At 40.3% G+C, this 16,759-nt stretch overlaps 1 long non-coding RNA gene across 7 annotated transcripts in view; it reads right to left on the bottom strand.

Moving 5' to 3' along the window:
• The window catches only part of LOC129058955 (uncharacterized), a 118,231-nt gene that overhangs the window by 27,263 nt on the left and 74,209 nt on the right, over positions 1-16,759 (bottom strand). The window contains exon 4 of one of the 7 annotated variants that reach the window (XR_008524451.2): positions 1,683-3,711. The exons of 4 other annotated variants lie outside the window; for them this stretch is intronic. This is a non-coding gene — a long non-coding RNA (uncharacterized LOC129058955). 2 more of the 7 variants (XR_008524456.2, XR_008524454.2) reach the window with 2 other exon arrangements.

The raw sequence follows: 16,759 nt of genomic DNA, 5'->3' as shown, positions 1-16,759 counted from the left end.
TTACAGATTCAATGCCATCCCCATCAAGCTACCAATGACTTTCTTCACAGAATTGGAAAAAACTACTTTAAAGTTCATATGGAACCAAAACAGAGCCTGCATCGCCAAGTCAATCCTAAGCCAAAAGAACAAAGCTGGAGGCATCACACTATCTGACTTCAAACTATACTACAAGGCTACAGTAACCAAAACAGCATGGTACTGGTACCAAAACAGAGATATAGATCAATGGAACAGAACAGAGCCCTCAGAAATAATGCCACATATCTACAAGTATCTGATCTTTGACAAACCTGAGAAAAACAAGCAATGGGGAAAGGATTCCCTATTTAATAAATGGTGCTGGGAAAACTGGCTAGCCATATGTAGAGGGCTGATACTGGATCCCTTCCTTACACCTTATACAAAAATCAATTCAAGATGGATTAAAGACTTAAATGTTAGACCTAAAACCATAAAAACCCTAGAAGAAAACCTAGGCATTACCATTCAGGACATAGGCATGGGCAAGGACTTCATGTCTAAAACACCAAAAGCAATGGCAACAAAAGCCAAAATTGACAAATGGGATCTAATTAAACTAAAGAGCTTCTGCACAGCAAAAGAAACTACCATCAGAGTGAACAGGCAACCTACAAAATGGGAGAAAATTTTCGCAACCTACTCATCTGACAAAGGGCTAATATCCAGAATCTACAATGAACTCCAACAAATTTACGAGAAAAAAACAAACAACCCCATCAAAAAGTGGGCGAAGGACATGAACAGACACTTCTCAAAAGAAGACATTTATGCAGCCAAAAAACACATGAAAAAATGCTCACCATCACTGGCCATCAGAGAAATGCAAATCAAAACCACAATGAGATACCATCTCACACCAGTTAGAATGGCAATCATTAAAAAGTCAGGAAACAACAGGTGCTGGAGAGGATGTGGAGAAATAGGAACACTTTTACACTGTTGGTGGGATTGTAAACTAGTTCAACCCTTGTGGAAGTCAGTGTGGCGATTCCTCAGGGGTCTAGAACTAGAAATTCCATTCGACCCAGCCATCCCATTACTGGATATATACCCAAAGGACTATAAATCATGCTGCTATAAAGACACATGCACACGTATGTTTATTGCGGCATTATTCACAATAGCAAAGACTTGGAACCAACCCAAATGTCCAACAATGATAGACTGGATTCAGAAAATGTGGCACATATACCCCATGGAATACTATGCAGCCATAAAAAATGATGAGTTCACGTCCTTTGTAGGGACATGGATGAAATTGGAAATCATCATTCTCAGTAAACTATCGCAAGAACAAAAAACCAAACACCGCATATTCTCACTCATAGGTGGGAATTGAACAATGAGAACACATGGACACAGGAAGGGGAACATCACACTTCGGGGACTGTTGTGGGGTGTGGGGAGGGAGGAGGGATAGCATTGAGAGATATACCTAATGCTAGATGATGAGTTGGTGGGTGCAGCGCACCAGCATGGCACATGTATACATATGTAACTTACCTGCACATTGCGCACATGTACCATAAAACCTAAAGTATAATAATAATAATAATAATAATAATAATAAAAGAAAAAAATGAGTTAATAATAAAAAAAAGCTGATGTCTAATCTCAGATTTTAAAATAAATGTTGGTTTTTAAATTTTAAATATTGTTTTAAAATATATTTTAAACATACTAAAAAATAGAAAATTATATAGTGAACACCAGTTTTATTGCCTTATTTTCTTCAGATTTTTTCTCCCCTGTCTTCAAACTTAAATATTATAGATACAGTTGAAGCCATCTCTGAATTCCCTCCTTTTTTCCATTCCCTGCTGTCCTCCTTAGAGATAACTACACAAATTGTGTTCATCATTTCCATGTTTGTTTTAGTAATTTTTCCATATATTTTGCATCAATGAACATAATACATGTATTAGTCGGTCCTCATGCTGCTAAAAAAGACATATCCCAGACTGGGTAATTTATAAAGGAAAGAGGTTTAGTGGACTCACAGTTCCACATGGCTGGGGAGGCCTCAAAATTGTGGTGGTAGACGAAGGAAGAACAAAGGGATGTCTTACATGGTGGCAAGCAAAAGAGCTTGTGCAGGGGAACTCCCCTTTATAAAATCTTCAGATCTAATGAAACTTACTCACTATCATGAGAACAGTATGGGAAAGACCTGCCCCCATGATTCAATTACCTCCTACCATGTCCCTCCCAGGACACGTGGGAATTATGGGAGCTACAGTTCAAGATCAGATTTGGGTGGGGACATAGCCAAACCATATCATTAAAGCATTACTTTCTAGACTCTTTTTGGGTGTTTTCTAGATTTATGCAATTTGCTTTTTTTTTTATTGATTTATCTACATTGATAGTTATAATTTATTCATTTTGACTGCTGTATAGTATTCCATTGTATAAATATGCAACAATGTACTTCTCCATTCTTTCACTGATGGACACTTAGAGTGTTTCCAATTTTGTTTCTGTTTTGCTGTTTCCAACAATGCTGCAAGGAACATTCCTGAACTTGTAACCTTGTCTAGGGTGTATGCCTAGGAGTGGGCTTGCTGGGTCACAGGATAAGTGCATCTTCAACTTAACTGGGTACTTCTATAGCCAAATAGTTGTACCATTTTACAGTCCCACCTTAAGTGTATGAAGCTTCTCGCTAATCTTTGAAATTGTCATTAAGTTTTTTTTTTTCCAATCTGAAGAGTGTAAGATGATTTCTCATTGTAGTTTAATTTGTTTTTCCTAATTAATACTGAGGCCAAACACCTTTCTATATGTCTATTGGCCTTTCAGTTTTTCTTTCCCGTTAGCGACTTTGATCATTTTCTTAATTGGTTGTTAATCTTTTTTCTTCTTGGCTTATTTTTATCTTATCTTTAAAAAAATAAAAAAAAAAAAGAAATCCATCTGTTCAACATATTTTTCTTGAGTAAAAATTGAATGTTAAATGCTATGAAAGAAACATGAAAAAGGTATAGGCTCTTCCAGGCAAGCACCCAATTTATGCTATTTTTGATGGTAAGGAGAGAAAGTTCTCCTTTAACATTGTATGTGTTGCAGTAGGATGAAGCTTTACCTCATTTCTGTTTTTCTCTTAAGGGTTATATCAGACTATTCTTAATAAAAGTGCAAAATTATCTGGTGATAATTATTGCTGTATTGCCCCTTGATTATCCCAAATAAAGCACACATTCTGGACTCCAGAATCAGAAGATAAAGGAAGACAGCCATGTTTCCCCAAGGTTATCTTGTGCTCATGATGCAGCAGCACACTGGGATGGTCAGGGGTTTGCAGAGAATGACTAATGCATTAATAAGCCTTACATGTACCTCCCACCCCCTTATAATTGCATTTCTTTCATTAGCTTTTACCCAGCTGGTCTGAGTTGCACAAACAAAATATTGTATAAGATCGGCCCATTGATGGTAAATTCGGAACAATTTTTGTAAAACTCTTGCCAAGTTACATACTGACCTCGGGGTCTTTAAACCAGCCAAAAAATGTTAAGTAAAAACTGAATTAAATCTATTATCACAAATTTGTGCTCCATAATCTGATGAGACTTCCAGATGTCCAGGCCGAGACCATCTGCTGAATGTCTGTGGGCACACACTCCCAGAACATGTGCACAGCTAAGGATTACAGGCTGAGCTTGGAGCTTGAAAACTGGGCAGTTCCTGCTTAGACAGAAAAGCAACAAAGGAAAAACAAATAAGAGGTTTTTCTTTTGAGAGTTCTTCTTTTTTAAAAAAGCAGACAATTTATTTTTTAAATGTCTCTATATTTTAATTTTTATTTGTTTAAGTACTCCTTAAAATTATTTACTTTTTTCTTGATATATAATAGTTGTACAAATTTGGGGGGTACATACCATCGTTTGCTTTCTGTTTAACTGGTCAGTTGCTTTGTTCTTGAAGTCAAATGGCTTTTTCCAACATATAATGAGATGGGTTTATTTCTCTCAAAGAAAACAGACTGTATGATTTTGAATATTTTATTTTCTTTTTTTAAAATTTTGTAGTAGATATCTGAAGACCAGATTTTGAATATTTTAACAACTAAATTAACAACAAAATCTTTAGCAATCAGTGTCTCTTTTTGTTTGTTTGTTTTGTTTTTTTAGAGACAGGATTTCACTTGGTGGCCCAGGATGGACTGCAGTGGTATGGTCCTAACTCACTACAGCTTGATTATAGCTCACTGCAGCCTTGGCCTCCCAGTCTCAAGCAATCCTCCCACCTCAGCCTCCTTAGTAGCTGGGACTACAGGCACATGCTGCCATGCCTGGCTAATTTTTTTCTTTCTCTTTTTATAGAGACAAGGTCTCTCTATGTTTCCCAGGCCAGTCTTGAACTCCTGGCCTCAAACAGTCCTCCTACCTTGGTTTCCCAAAGTGCTGGGATTACAGGCTGAGCCACTGTGCCCAGCCCGGGAGTCAGTTTCTGACTTAGACTTGGTAATAACTCTGAGTAGCATGTTTTGTTCATTACCGTATCTTTGTCTCGTGTCAGGATTCCAAGAAAACCGACTCTCAGAAGGAGATATAGGCGCAGGAGGTTTATTGGAGGGTGCTCTCAGGAAGAATGTGAGTGAGGGAGTGAGAGAGGCAGGACTGAGCAGGGGAGAAGTTGAAGAAGTTGGACTGAGAGGCAATGAGTATGGAGGCCTCAGCTTTGGAGCATGGATGGTGTGACAATTAATTTTATGTGTCAACTTGGCTAGGCTATGGAGCCCAGTTATTTGATCAAACACCACACTAGGTTTTGCTGTGATGGTGTGTTTCAGATGTGACTAACACTTAAGTCAGTAACTTTCAGTAAAGCAGATTGCCCTCCATCATGTGTGGTCTTCACACAGTCAGTTAAAGGCCTTAAGCTCATAGACTGAAGTGTCCCAAAAAAGAAGGAATCTTCCTCCAGATTATCCCATTGACCTTGATGTAATTATTACACATTGTATGCCTGTATCAAAACATCTCATGTACTCTGTAAACATATACACCTACTATGTACCCAGAAAAGTAAAAAATAAAATTATTATTTTAAAAAAGATTGCAACATCAATCTTAAGACCCTGCCTGAGTTTTCAGCCTGCTGCCCCATGAAAGTCAAACTGAAGACTATAACAATCTCTTCCCTGGGTTTCCAGCCTGTCAACCTTTCCTAGATTTCAGATTAGCCAGCCCCCACAACTGGGTGAGCAAATTCCATAAAATCAATCCCTCTGGCTCCACCACCCCGTCCAGAAGTCTGTGTTATGATTCTCCTACTGGAGTTTGCCATAAACTCTACACAGCTTCTGTTCTCATTATAGTGTCAAGAACTGTGAAGAGTCTGATATTTTACCCTTCTTGCCAGACAACAAGTTAGCCTACCACCATTTTATGGGTGCTGGTAGAAATCAAGAAGTCAGAGATGAAGAATAGTTTATTACTCACAGCAATAGCAATAGCCAGAATATCAGAAATTCTGTACTCATTCCCTAAACCCCAATTCTTATAGGGCGAGGCAAAGAGGGATACATCACACCTGCCTACACTGTGAATTGCATTACAGTAAATAAACTCTGAGCTTAGGGAACTCAAATATTTTATAATGGGCAGTAAGCAAGCCTGCTCTTTGTTGCAGAGAGAGATGCTATCTCTATCAGCCAAAGTTATAAGGAAAACTGCCCTGTGTTCTGCAGGAAGATACTATTTATTCTGAAACTGTAAGAAAACCTGTCTCCTGGTCCATATACAAATATGGACTGCTATACAAATAAAACATCCTTGAAAAGATAGCTCAGAACAAAGGGCAGATGGCACTTCGCTCACAAGACATGCAGAAATGCAAAAGACACACAGAATATTGTTTCTTAACACAAGAAGGCTCTGGCATGTGACCTACCAGGATATGACAGTCCAAAAGGAAGAGCTTCTTGCACAAGAGCCCCAGGCCTATTGAAACCCTTTCCTGCCCTGGGAACTATGAAAAGCTGGCAGCCTTCCGTGTCACTTGTAAATTAATTGGGATAAGGCTTAAAAGTGTGGAACATGCTTCTTCCAGATCCCAGAAAGTCATGGGACTTTCTTCCTAGAGGTAGAGGTACAAGAGGCATACTTCATTTTTTTGTTTTGTTTTCTGTTTTTGTTTGTTTGTTTGTTTTTTAAGATGGAGTCTTGCTCTGTTGCCCAGGCTGGACTGCAGCGGTGCTATCTCAGCTCACTGCAACCTTTTCCTCCTGGGTTCAAGCAATCCTCCTGCCTCAGCCTCCCGAGTAGCTGGGACTACAGGCATGTAGTCCGGCTAATTAACAAGAGACATACTTTGGAGAGGATTTCCTCATATGACCTAGATTACTGGACCGTTATTAAAGTCACTTACTTATGTGTTAGGCTTCTGAGTCTTCACAGGGTTTAGCTCCCACTCTCTGGAGTACATAGATCTTATAAAAGCCTGCAACATACTTGCTACTTCTTGCTTATCCAGTCTGATTAACATGATGTCATTGATAGAGGGGACAAATGTGATACTTTGTGGAATATGCAGAAGTACAGATCCCTTTGGAATATATTATGACATAGGCAAGAGAGTTAACATAGCCCTGGGACAAGTCTATAAAAATGTACTCTTGTCCATTTCATGTGAATGCAAACAGATTTTGATCCCTCTTCCTCGTATGTATAGGACAGAATATATTAGCAAACTGGTTCCAGCAATGACGTCTCATCTGGAACAACAGCTGTAATTGGGGATACTACTTGGTTGAGTTTGCATGTACTCACTGTCATCCACTAGGTTCCATCTGATTTTCATAGGGACCAAACTGGTAGGTTCTAGGGCAGCACTCATCTCTGCCATTCTTCCTGGAAACTGACACTGTTTTTGATTTACTCTGTTTGGTGAGCCAGTTGCAGAGGCTCCCGTGTATTTTTCCCCACTACAATGGCTCTTGCATCATTGATCAAGCAACCTGCATAGAATTCTATCAACTATCAAGTGTATTCATTCCAAATATGCATATGGGAACCAGGGAAATAACCACCAGATGAGTCTGTGGACTCAGTGGATGGTCTCACTGTAAGCCAGACTTGGGTCAGGACTTGGCTCCTATATGCTCCCACTCTAATGGGGCAGCTGTGATAACGTTTCAGGTTGTCAGATATAGTCCACAAAATCTGGACCCTTTGTCTAACACTCCTCGAAAATCTGGATTTTTATCTTTTCTGCAGTATATGGTTACATAAGTAAATGGCCACAAGTTCCTCTGGGTAAGGACTGAGGGAGTCATTCCTGTGTGCACTTGCCATTTTGTTGCAGGGCTCTTCCTCATGGGAACTATGTCTTCTGTAGTCCATGGACTCCAGACCTGAGAACTGGTTTAGGCAGGGCATCGTGACTGTATATTAGGGCAGCTGACCCCAATCTCCTGATTATCCATCATTGATTTCTTTTGATTGTATAAATTGAGCAAATTCCTTGATGGCGACCCATCTACCTTGCCCCTAGGTAGACTGTATTTTATTAACCATCTCTATACCTCCCTGCAGATCAGGTGCTACTGGCTGCCAGTCTAACCTTGCTGCTCATTAGGATAACTACATTCACTTTGCTTCAGATTTTTAAGTGCCACTGCCTGGCCTCTGTTATTTCAGGATTTTATCACCCTCAGTTCTATTGGTGAGCTCAGTTCTGTAACAACATCTTCTACCATCAGTCCTAAGCCGTCAATCAGAGATTGTTCACGTGCCAAATCCAGCCTACCACCTGTTTTGTAAATAAAGTTTTATTGGAACACACAACCATGCTCATTCACTTGCATCTAGTCTATGGCTGCTTTTGTGCAACAAGAAGAGATCTGAACAGTTGTGATAGAGACCATATGGTCCACAAAGTCTAAAACATTTACTCTTGAGCCCTTTATAGAAAAAATTAGTTGACCCTTGCTGTAGAGAACAGTCATGTCAGTAATGTATCTTCTCTGTTCACTGCTGTATTCCTTATTGCTTTGGGAAAAGCGTTTCCTCTGGTTCTCCCCCATGGAATGCAATCAGCTGGTATGTCATTCTATTTTATGTAGTGCATCCACTTCTCTAGGCCTTTGATTCCCTTTCTTCACCATTTATCATGGCAACAGAGGTTACTACGTTCTCCAAGCTTGCAAGAGTTATTCTAGCAGCATGATAGCACCATATCTCAGAGACTTTCCAGGGAGCCAATCACAGGAGAGTGCTCTCATATCAATAAACTCTCCCTTTCCCAGCCCTGCCCTTCTTCCCACACCCACTTCTGATCAACCCCTCCCTCCCATTTGATCCAGCATCCTCAGTATCCAGGCCCCTATGTGCTGTTCTGGCTCCTGACAGTACATGTTGGCCAGTCTTGCTTCTTCTTCAGTGGATAGCCCCTTTCCTCTCTTAGCAGCCTTAGCATATCCTTGACTGGGCCATGTTATCATTTTGTGTGCACATTGTCATGTGATTTTGGTCTGGGGGTCAGGTTGGAAAGTGTGGTAACTCCTGAGAGAGGCACATGTGTTTTGCAAGATGGAGGCTTCTGGATCATTTTTAGGTAAAGAGGGCATGGTTGTTGCCTTTAACAGGGAGGAGTGGGCCACTTCTGTAGGTCCAGATAGTTCAGGTGGGTGTGGGGTTTCAAAGTTCTTGAGTGTCTGCACCATATATCGTCACATCAAATTTCAGGGTACCACTCCTTCCAAACCAGGCCCTGGGCTTGATGCCACTGAATTCCTAGGGGTGAAAATTCAACCTTCTCTGGAGTTTCCCTGCTGTCATACTTTCTGGGTCTGATCCTCAGCCTTTTCTATCTCTTGGCTACAGGAACTGATAGTCACTTAATAAGCTGCCAAGGAGAGACCCTTTGACTTTCACAATTCACGTAAATTGGTGTTTAATCACCCTTGGTCTTTCATTGTTTTCTCCAACTCATCAATAGGTTAACAACCAGCAATAGCCATCTGATTCCCTGGTGCTTGTATTTATCATTTCCCCCCCAATCTCTTGAATGCCTTACTTGGCACCCACAAATGCATTCCCTTTCACCAATATCTCATCCCTCACCATTGTGAAAATCTTCGCAATTGTAGTACAGATTGAGCATCCATAATCTGTAAAAGCTAAAATCCATATGCTCCAAAATCTGAAAGTTTTTGAGCACTGACATGATGCTGAAAGGAAATGCTTATTGGAGCATTTCAAATTTCAGACTTTTGGATTTGGGATGCTCAACTGGTAAGTATATAATACAAAAATTCCAAATTCAAAAAAATCCCAAATCCAAAACACTTCTGGTTCCAAGCATTTTGCATAAGGAATATGCAACCTGTATTACAGGATACTAGGGGCTATCAACAGGTTGTCTACACCAACTTTGGGGTCCTCATTGCCAGCCAGGTAGTGGGCTAGTTAACTCCAAAAATTCCATTTTAGCATTTGCTTCCTAGGACCACTGTTGGTACCAATTGACTTAGATTGGGTCCCCAGGAAACAAACTGTGAGATGGAGATTTGCATGAGAGAGGTTTATGGGAGACTATTCTCAAAACAATGTCTGTAAGAATAAGGGAAGCAAACTGGACAGAGGGAGAAGTTAAATTGTGATGCAGTTGCAACAGACATCTCCGCCAACCCTACAGGGAATTCTGGAGCTGGGTTATCCTTTCAGAATTGTCCCAAATGAAGGCAAGTTGAACAGGGCTTTAGACACTCTGAACTAACCAGTCATTTGAATGTGAGTGCTCCTGCGGAGGGGTTGCATGACCTGTGGTGAGGCAATTTCTTTTAATCAAGGCCAATTATCAGAGAGGGAGACATCTAGGAGTCATCAGTAGCCATTACTCCTGGCAGTTGGAGAATGAGTATCTCAGTCTCAAAGGGGGGATCTGGGCAGGGCACCATATCATCCACTATAATCCTTTGATTGTTGAATGAATGCAAAGGTTTTGTAAGCAATGGTAAGGGTCTTAGACTTGATCTTGAAAGCAATGGGATCTCAACACTGGATATTAAGCCCAAGAAAGACACAGTCTGATTTGCATATCCAAAAGATCACATTGGCTGCCATGACAATGGATCCAAGAAGGATGTATCTGTTGAGATCCAGTCAAGAAATCAGAAACCATGCCAGTAAGTTTAACAGTGAGAATTTAATATAAGCAGTTGGTTGTACAAGTATTAGATCAAAGAGGCAATAATGATAATTTGAGGGGTCTTCAAAAAGTTTATGAAAAATGCATATTATGAAAAAACTGTGCCTGGATTTCAAAATATCTTTGCACCAGAAAAATCCATACTCATTTGTTATGTCTGAACAGCATCTAGTTTGAGGCATTAAGAAGGACAAGACATCAGTTTAAAAAAATTCCTTATCAGAGAAACATGAATTCTGCTAAAATTGAAGCAAGAGCAAACATTAAATGAAAGGTGAAGCTTGGGTGGAAAAATGGTGAAATCATTAATGCTTCATAAAAAGTTTATGGGGACAATACACCAAAGATATCAGCCATTTGAAATGGATAACTTATCAAATATCCTTCAGATATGAAGGAGGATAACTTTTTTTTTTTTTTTTTTTGAGACGGAGTTTTGCTCTTGTTGCCCAGGCTGGAGTGCAATGGAGTGATCTCGGCTCACTGCAACCTCCACCTCCCAGGTTCAAGCGATTCTCCTGTCTCAGCCTCCCGAAGAGCTGGGATTACAGGCATGTACCACCACGCCCAGTTAATTTTGTATTTTTTTAGTAGAGATGGGGTTTCTCCATGTTGGTCAGGCTAGTCACGAACTCCCATCCTCAGGTGATCTGCTCGCCTCGGCCTCCAAAAGGGCTGGGATTACAGGCATGAGCCACCTCTCCTGGCTGAGGATAACTTTTTTTTTTTTTTGAGACGGAGTCTCACACTGTTGCCTGGGCTGGAGTGCAATGGCGCGATCTCGGCTTACTGCAACCTTTGCCTCCTGGATTCAAGCGATTCTCCTCCCTCAGCCTCCTGAGTAGCTGGGATTACAGGCGCCTGCCACCACGCCCAGCTAATTTTTTTTAATTTTAGTAGAGATCTGGTTTCACTATGTTGGCAAGGCTGGTCTTGAACTCCTGACCTCGTGATCCACCCTCCTCAGCCTCCCAAAGTGCTGGGATTACAGGCGTAAGCCACTATGCCCGGCCAATAACTTTTCTTAAGAAGGGATGAGATGATATCGAAGATGAAGTCCCTCCCAGCAGACCAGCGTCATCCATTTACAAGGAAAAAATTAATCTTGTTTGTGTCCTAATGGAAGAGGACTGATGATTAACAGCAGGAACAATAGCCAACACCATGGACATCTCAGTTTGTTCAGCTTACACAATTCTGACTGAAATATTAAAGCTGAGTAAACTTCCCATTCAGTGGTTGCCAAAACTAATGCACCCAGATCAGCTGCAGTCAAGAACAGAGCTTTCAACGAAAATTTTAAACAAGTGGGATCAAGATCCTGAAGCATTTCTTTGAAGAATTCTAACAGGAGATGAAACGTGGCTCTAACAGTAAGATACTGAAGACAAAGCACAATCAAAGCAATGGCTACCAAGAGGTGGAAGTGGTCCCATCAGGGCAAAAGTGGACTGGTCAAGAGCAAAGGTCATGGCAAGGGTTTTTTGGGAGGCTCAAGGCATTTTGCTTGTTGGCTTTCTGGAGGGCCAATCAACAATTACATCTGCTTACTATGAGAGTGTTTTGAGGAAGTTAGCCAAAGCTTTAGCAGAAAAACCCCTGGGAAAGCTTCACTGGAATCCTTCTCCACCATGTCAATGCTCTTGCTCATTCCTCTCATCAAACAGAGGCAAACTTTTTGAGAGTTTTGATGGGAAATCATTAGGCGTCCTCCTTACAGTCCTGATTTGGCTCCTTCTGACTTCTTTTGGTTTCTTAATCTTAAAAATTCTTTAAAGGACACCCATTTTTCTTCAATTAGTAATGTAAAAAAGACTGTATTGACATGGTTAAATTCCCAGGACCCTCAGTTGCTTAGGGATGGGCTAAGTAGCTGGTATCTTTGCTTTGAAAAGTGTCTTGAACTTGATGAAGCTTCTGTTGAGAAAGAAAGTTTATATTTTTTATTTTGATCTTTTAATTCCATTTTCCATGAACTATTTGAAGTTCTCTCCTATAGTATAGTAACTTTGGGAGACAACTACCACTCCTAAGGCTGAGGGAACACAGGAAAGAGGTTGGGGTTATAAGAACTTAGAAGCTTGGTGGCCTCATAGAGCTGGGACTCTAATCCTGAGAACAGACACTCACCATCAAGTTAGTGTTGATATCTTAAGAGTTCAGAGGAGCCCTACAGAAGTGGACCCAGATCTCTGAAGAGAGGGCATCCCCAGCTAGTGCTGGTACCTCTGAGCTGGTGTAATGAGGCCAGTTCTGGGACGGTGGGGAAAAAATCCAGAAACTGGAACCAATGGTTACTGAAACCCTCACTCCTGGTGGTCCCCCCAGCATATGGTCCTGCTGGCAGGAGCAGCAAGCAAACAGCAAGGAGTAAGGCTCTTCCCATCTTCTTCCTTCACAGCTCCCTTTGGAGCTCCCTACTAGTAGAACATAACAGGAGCCAACCGCCAAAGCAGAAATGCAGTTTGCAAAGCCCTAGCCTTAGCAACCAAATTAGACGTAGAAAGTGAGAAACAATAGATTAATAGGGAACCCAAAGACTGAGGACGTAAGTGGAGAGACAAGTTTAGAAAATTTATTGCAATAACTTAGGGAAGGTGATGGCTGTAGAGATAAGAGAGGGGAACAGATTCATGATACATTTGAAGTTTAAATTAATAGGGCTTGGTGCAGGAGATCACGGGAGGGTGGAGACCAGGGAACAAACTAACTGTATGATGGTGGCATTTACTGATGTGAGGAGCACTGGAGGAGGAGCAAGTGGGTGGGCAAAGAGTTTTGTGGTCAGATTTGAGCTGATCTTGAAAGACAAAGATTGTTCACACAGGCAGAGGGCAGTAGGGAAGGCATTCCAGGATGGAGGCAAAATCAATCAAATAACAGGTTTTTTAAAAAACCCTGCAGGTTTGTTCAGGGGACAGTGGGTCCATCTGTTTTCCTGGGGAGAAGATGTGAGCAGGAAAGGAGGGAGAAACTACAATGTAACTACTTGAAATTGCAGCTCATTTAGCTGTGATCCATTAGCATATTGGGCCTTTAGGACTTGGAATTGACCATTAAATATTTCACTTTGAGATGTGTAAGTGTATGGCTACAACCAGGAGGAGAACAAAATTATATTTTGAGTTATTTCATCCAAAAAGTATTTTTAAGTTTTCCTAACACCTATTCCTTTGAACTATCTACCACAAATGAAAACATGATACAAACATTTTAACATTTTAGGAACTTTAAGTTAAGAACATGTTAACTATAAAATGGAAGGTAAGAGGAGAGGATGGAAGTCTAATTCCTGAGTTGTGCTTCATCTCGTTTTGATTAAGACATTGCTTTTCGGGAAAGTCTAAGAATTTGATCTTTAACTTTAGGCTAAACTGCTCATTCCTGTTTTGATCAGTTGATTAGTTGATTAAGAGTCAGACTGCCTGGGTTTGATCCTGACTGTGACACTTATTAGCTGTGTGACCCTGGGCAAGTCACTTAACCTCTCTGTGTCTTAAAGTCTTAACTGTGACATGATGATAATAAAAGCACCATTTTCATAAAGTTGTTGTTAGGATTCAGTGAATTAATATATGTAAAGTACTTAGAACACTGCTTGACACAAAGTAACACTATGTTATTATTCAACGTCTTTGACATTTATGCTTAAGGAAACTATTTGCACCTTCTCTTCTATACCACACAGGTATATGGAAGAAATGAATAATCAGGCTAGATGAAGGAATCAATTTGTTTTCCTTTACAAATCTCTATTTCCTTTACAAAGCTCTATTCCTTTACAAATCTAATGTAGTAGACATTGCTGTTGCCTAATCCAATATGCATTTTACTTTCCTTAGTATTAGAACGTGAATTCCAGGCTTAGACAAAAGACAACATTTCCAATTCCTTCTTGATGACAGGTGTGGCTGTATGACTACAATTTAGGTGCCAGGATAAGTGGAATTGTTGTGGGACCTTCCAGGATGCTGAACAGTAGCTACCTCAGATTAAAAGATCTCGCCTTCTACCTCTCTGCCTTCCTATCTTCAACTTGGATGTGATGGTTGCAGTCCTAAATCATGAGGGTAAAAACCACACTCTGTGAATAGCTGCAGAAAGACAAGAGCCTGTGTCTTGGAAGACATCATGGAACTGGAACTGCTGTCTATATCAGCCTCATATTGTTGGCCTCCAGAATTCTTTTACATGAGCGTGAAGTCAACTTTTCCTTGGTTCTCACTGTTATTTTGATTTCTGCTACCTCCAGCCAACCTTTCCTAACAGTGAGTTTCTATATCCATTAATTAATCGATTGATTCATTATTAATTTAGATATTTATTGAGTCCATACCCTATGATAGGCTCTGAAGAAATAAAGCAGTTCTTAAGAATATTTTCCTGTTCAGGTCACTGGATCTCATGGAGATGAGTTGTGGCTCCAATAAACTCAAATGAAAAATTATGCACAATGATTGTTTTAGAAGATCTTCCTGGAGCAGTCTAATGATCTGCAAATTCATACAAGTTCAGAGAAAACAATGAAGCTGCACTGGAAGGCCCTTTGGTAGTGGTAGTTGTGGGATAGGGAGAGTTCTGGGAACTTATTTTGATTTTGCTTTCTGCCTCTGGGTTTTAAATTCTTCCCTGCCGTCCACCTTTTGTTGGAAATGATATCACCTCCCAGTCTTACCAGTCTAAAACGAGTTGCCCTTTATCTCTACATCTTTAAATGTTCTGTCTATCTTTTCTATCTATTCTATCTTTAAGAGGCAGGGGAAGAGGAAGCAAAAGTATGCAAGGGAATTGTGATAATAATACACACTGCCCTTTAAAGCAAAAATCACCAGACAATCCAGTAGGCACAAAAATCCTTTGGTTATTGCTTGACAGGTCAAAGTTGCCATTAATAGGCTTATTTATGCTAGATCTATGTATTCAAAGTGTTCAAGTTATAAAACTTTAGTCACTCATTCAGGTAACTGAACCTCAACTACAGACTTGGCACCAAGAACATAGGAGAGGCGGATGGCAAAATTAGCATGATTCTTGCTCTCATGTTGCTTTGAGTTGGTGACAGCCCCTTTCTTCTCCCTGACAAAAATCACTCATATCTTTATTTCAAACGTGCATGTGTGGTGTGAAGTTAGACCCTTAATAGCTGGAGTTACGTGTAAAACTCCTCAATTCAACCTTTGATTCAGTATAGATTCACTCTTAAAAATAACAGATTTATTTTTCCAAAGAATGACCCGCTTTTACTTTTTTTTTCTTTTTTTTTTTTTTTGAGACAGAGTTTGGTTCTGTTGCCCAGGCTGGAGTGCAGTGATGGGATCTCGGCTCACTTCAACCTCTGTCTCCTGGGTTCAAGTGATTCTCCTGTCTCAGCCTCCCGAGTAGTTGGGATTATAGGTGCGCACCACCATGCCTGGCTAATTTTGTATTTTTAGTAGAGAGGGGGTTTCACCATGTTGGCCAGGCTGATCTCAAACTCCTGACCTCAAGCGGTCCACCCACCCAAGCCTCCCAAAGTGCTGGAATTACAGGTGTGAGCCACCATGCCCAGCCCTTTTTCCTTTTTACATAAGCCATATTTTCAGTATACTTATAGCAGTATGACATAGAGAAGATGTGAGTCAACCTTGGAGAGTTCTATGCAATTAACATTTTTTTTTACCTCTTCAGGAAAGCACACCCCCACCATGCAAATTAAATCTAATGTGCAACACTAGGGCAAATACTCAAGAATCCTTTTTTCCTCTTTACCTTCAGAACATCCCCACATAATCAATGTAAATCATATTTACAAGGCAGGTTTTGTTGTTGTTGATTATTTTGCTTCTCGATATCTGGAATATAATTGAGATAAGATGTGGGTCACTGAATAAAAGGCCTGAGCTTTTATTTTTCCTTCAACTGACAGTCCCTTGATCTATTTGAATTTATCAATAATAGATTAAGTACATTGCCATTTTACATATTTTCTACAACCTCAAATCAGTTTGAAACTTAAAAAAAAAACACACAACTATATTTGTGTTTGTATTTCTTTCAAATAGTATGAATTTGACAGGTTAGCATTCGTTGAGCTCTGATGGGGGGAAATTGCATTTAATTGATCTGATAAAAACAAAAAGTGGAGTTGAAAAGCTAAATAAAGAGTTTGCTTCTGTTTTAAGGCAAGAAGACTGGAAGTTATATCAACAGTTGTATTTTTCAGTCCATTTGGTTTCTCTTTCTCTCTCCCTGACCCCAGTTTAATTGATTTTTGAGTTAAATAATTCAGCTTCTCTCCCTTTGTAATGGGCTGTATTTGGGGAGATGAAGACAAACTGCTTAGACCTTGAAAAACACATGGGCTCCTCGGTTAGATGGCATCTGCGAGGACTCAGAACTCCCTCCACATTCTATAGGGAAAAAACAGAGCCAGGTGCATTTCTTCCCAAATCAAATTAGCTGCAAGATGCCACATCCAATTGTAGCAAATTGACGTGAGAGTTGGTGATGTCTGCAGCAGCTCTTACAGCAAAGGTCACCACGCAGAGACACAGACACCAGGCGGGGGTGCAGCAACTTGTGGTAAAGCCACTCTGAC

Source organism: Pongo abelii, chromosome 3, assembly GCF_028885655.2.
Source record: "Pongo abelii isolate AG06213 chromosome 3, NHGRI_mPonAbe1-v2.0_pri, whole genome shotgun sequence".
NCBI lineage: Eukaryota > Metazoa > Chordata > Mammalia > Primates > Hominidae > Pongo > Pongo abelii.
The sequence above is the reverse complement of the archived record's forward strand: the minus strand, read 5'-3'. Positions and strand labels throughout refer to the sequence as shown.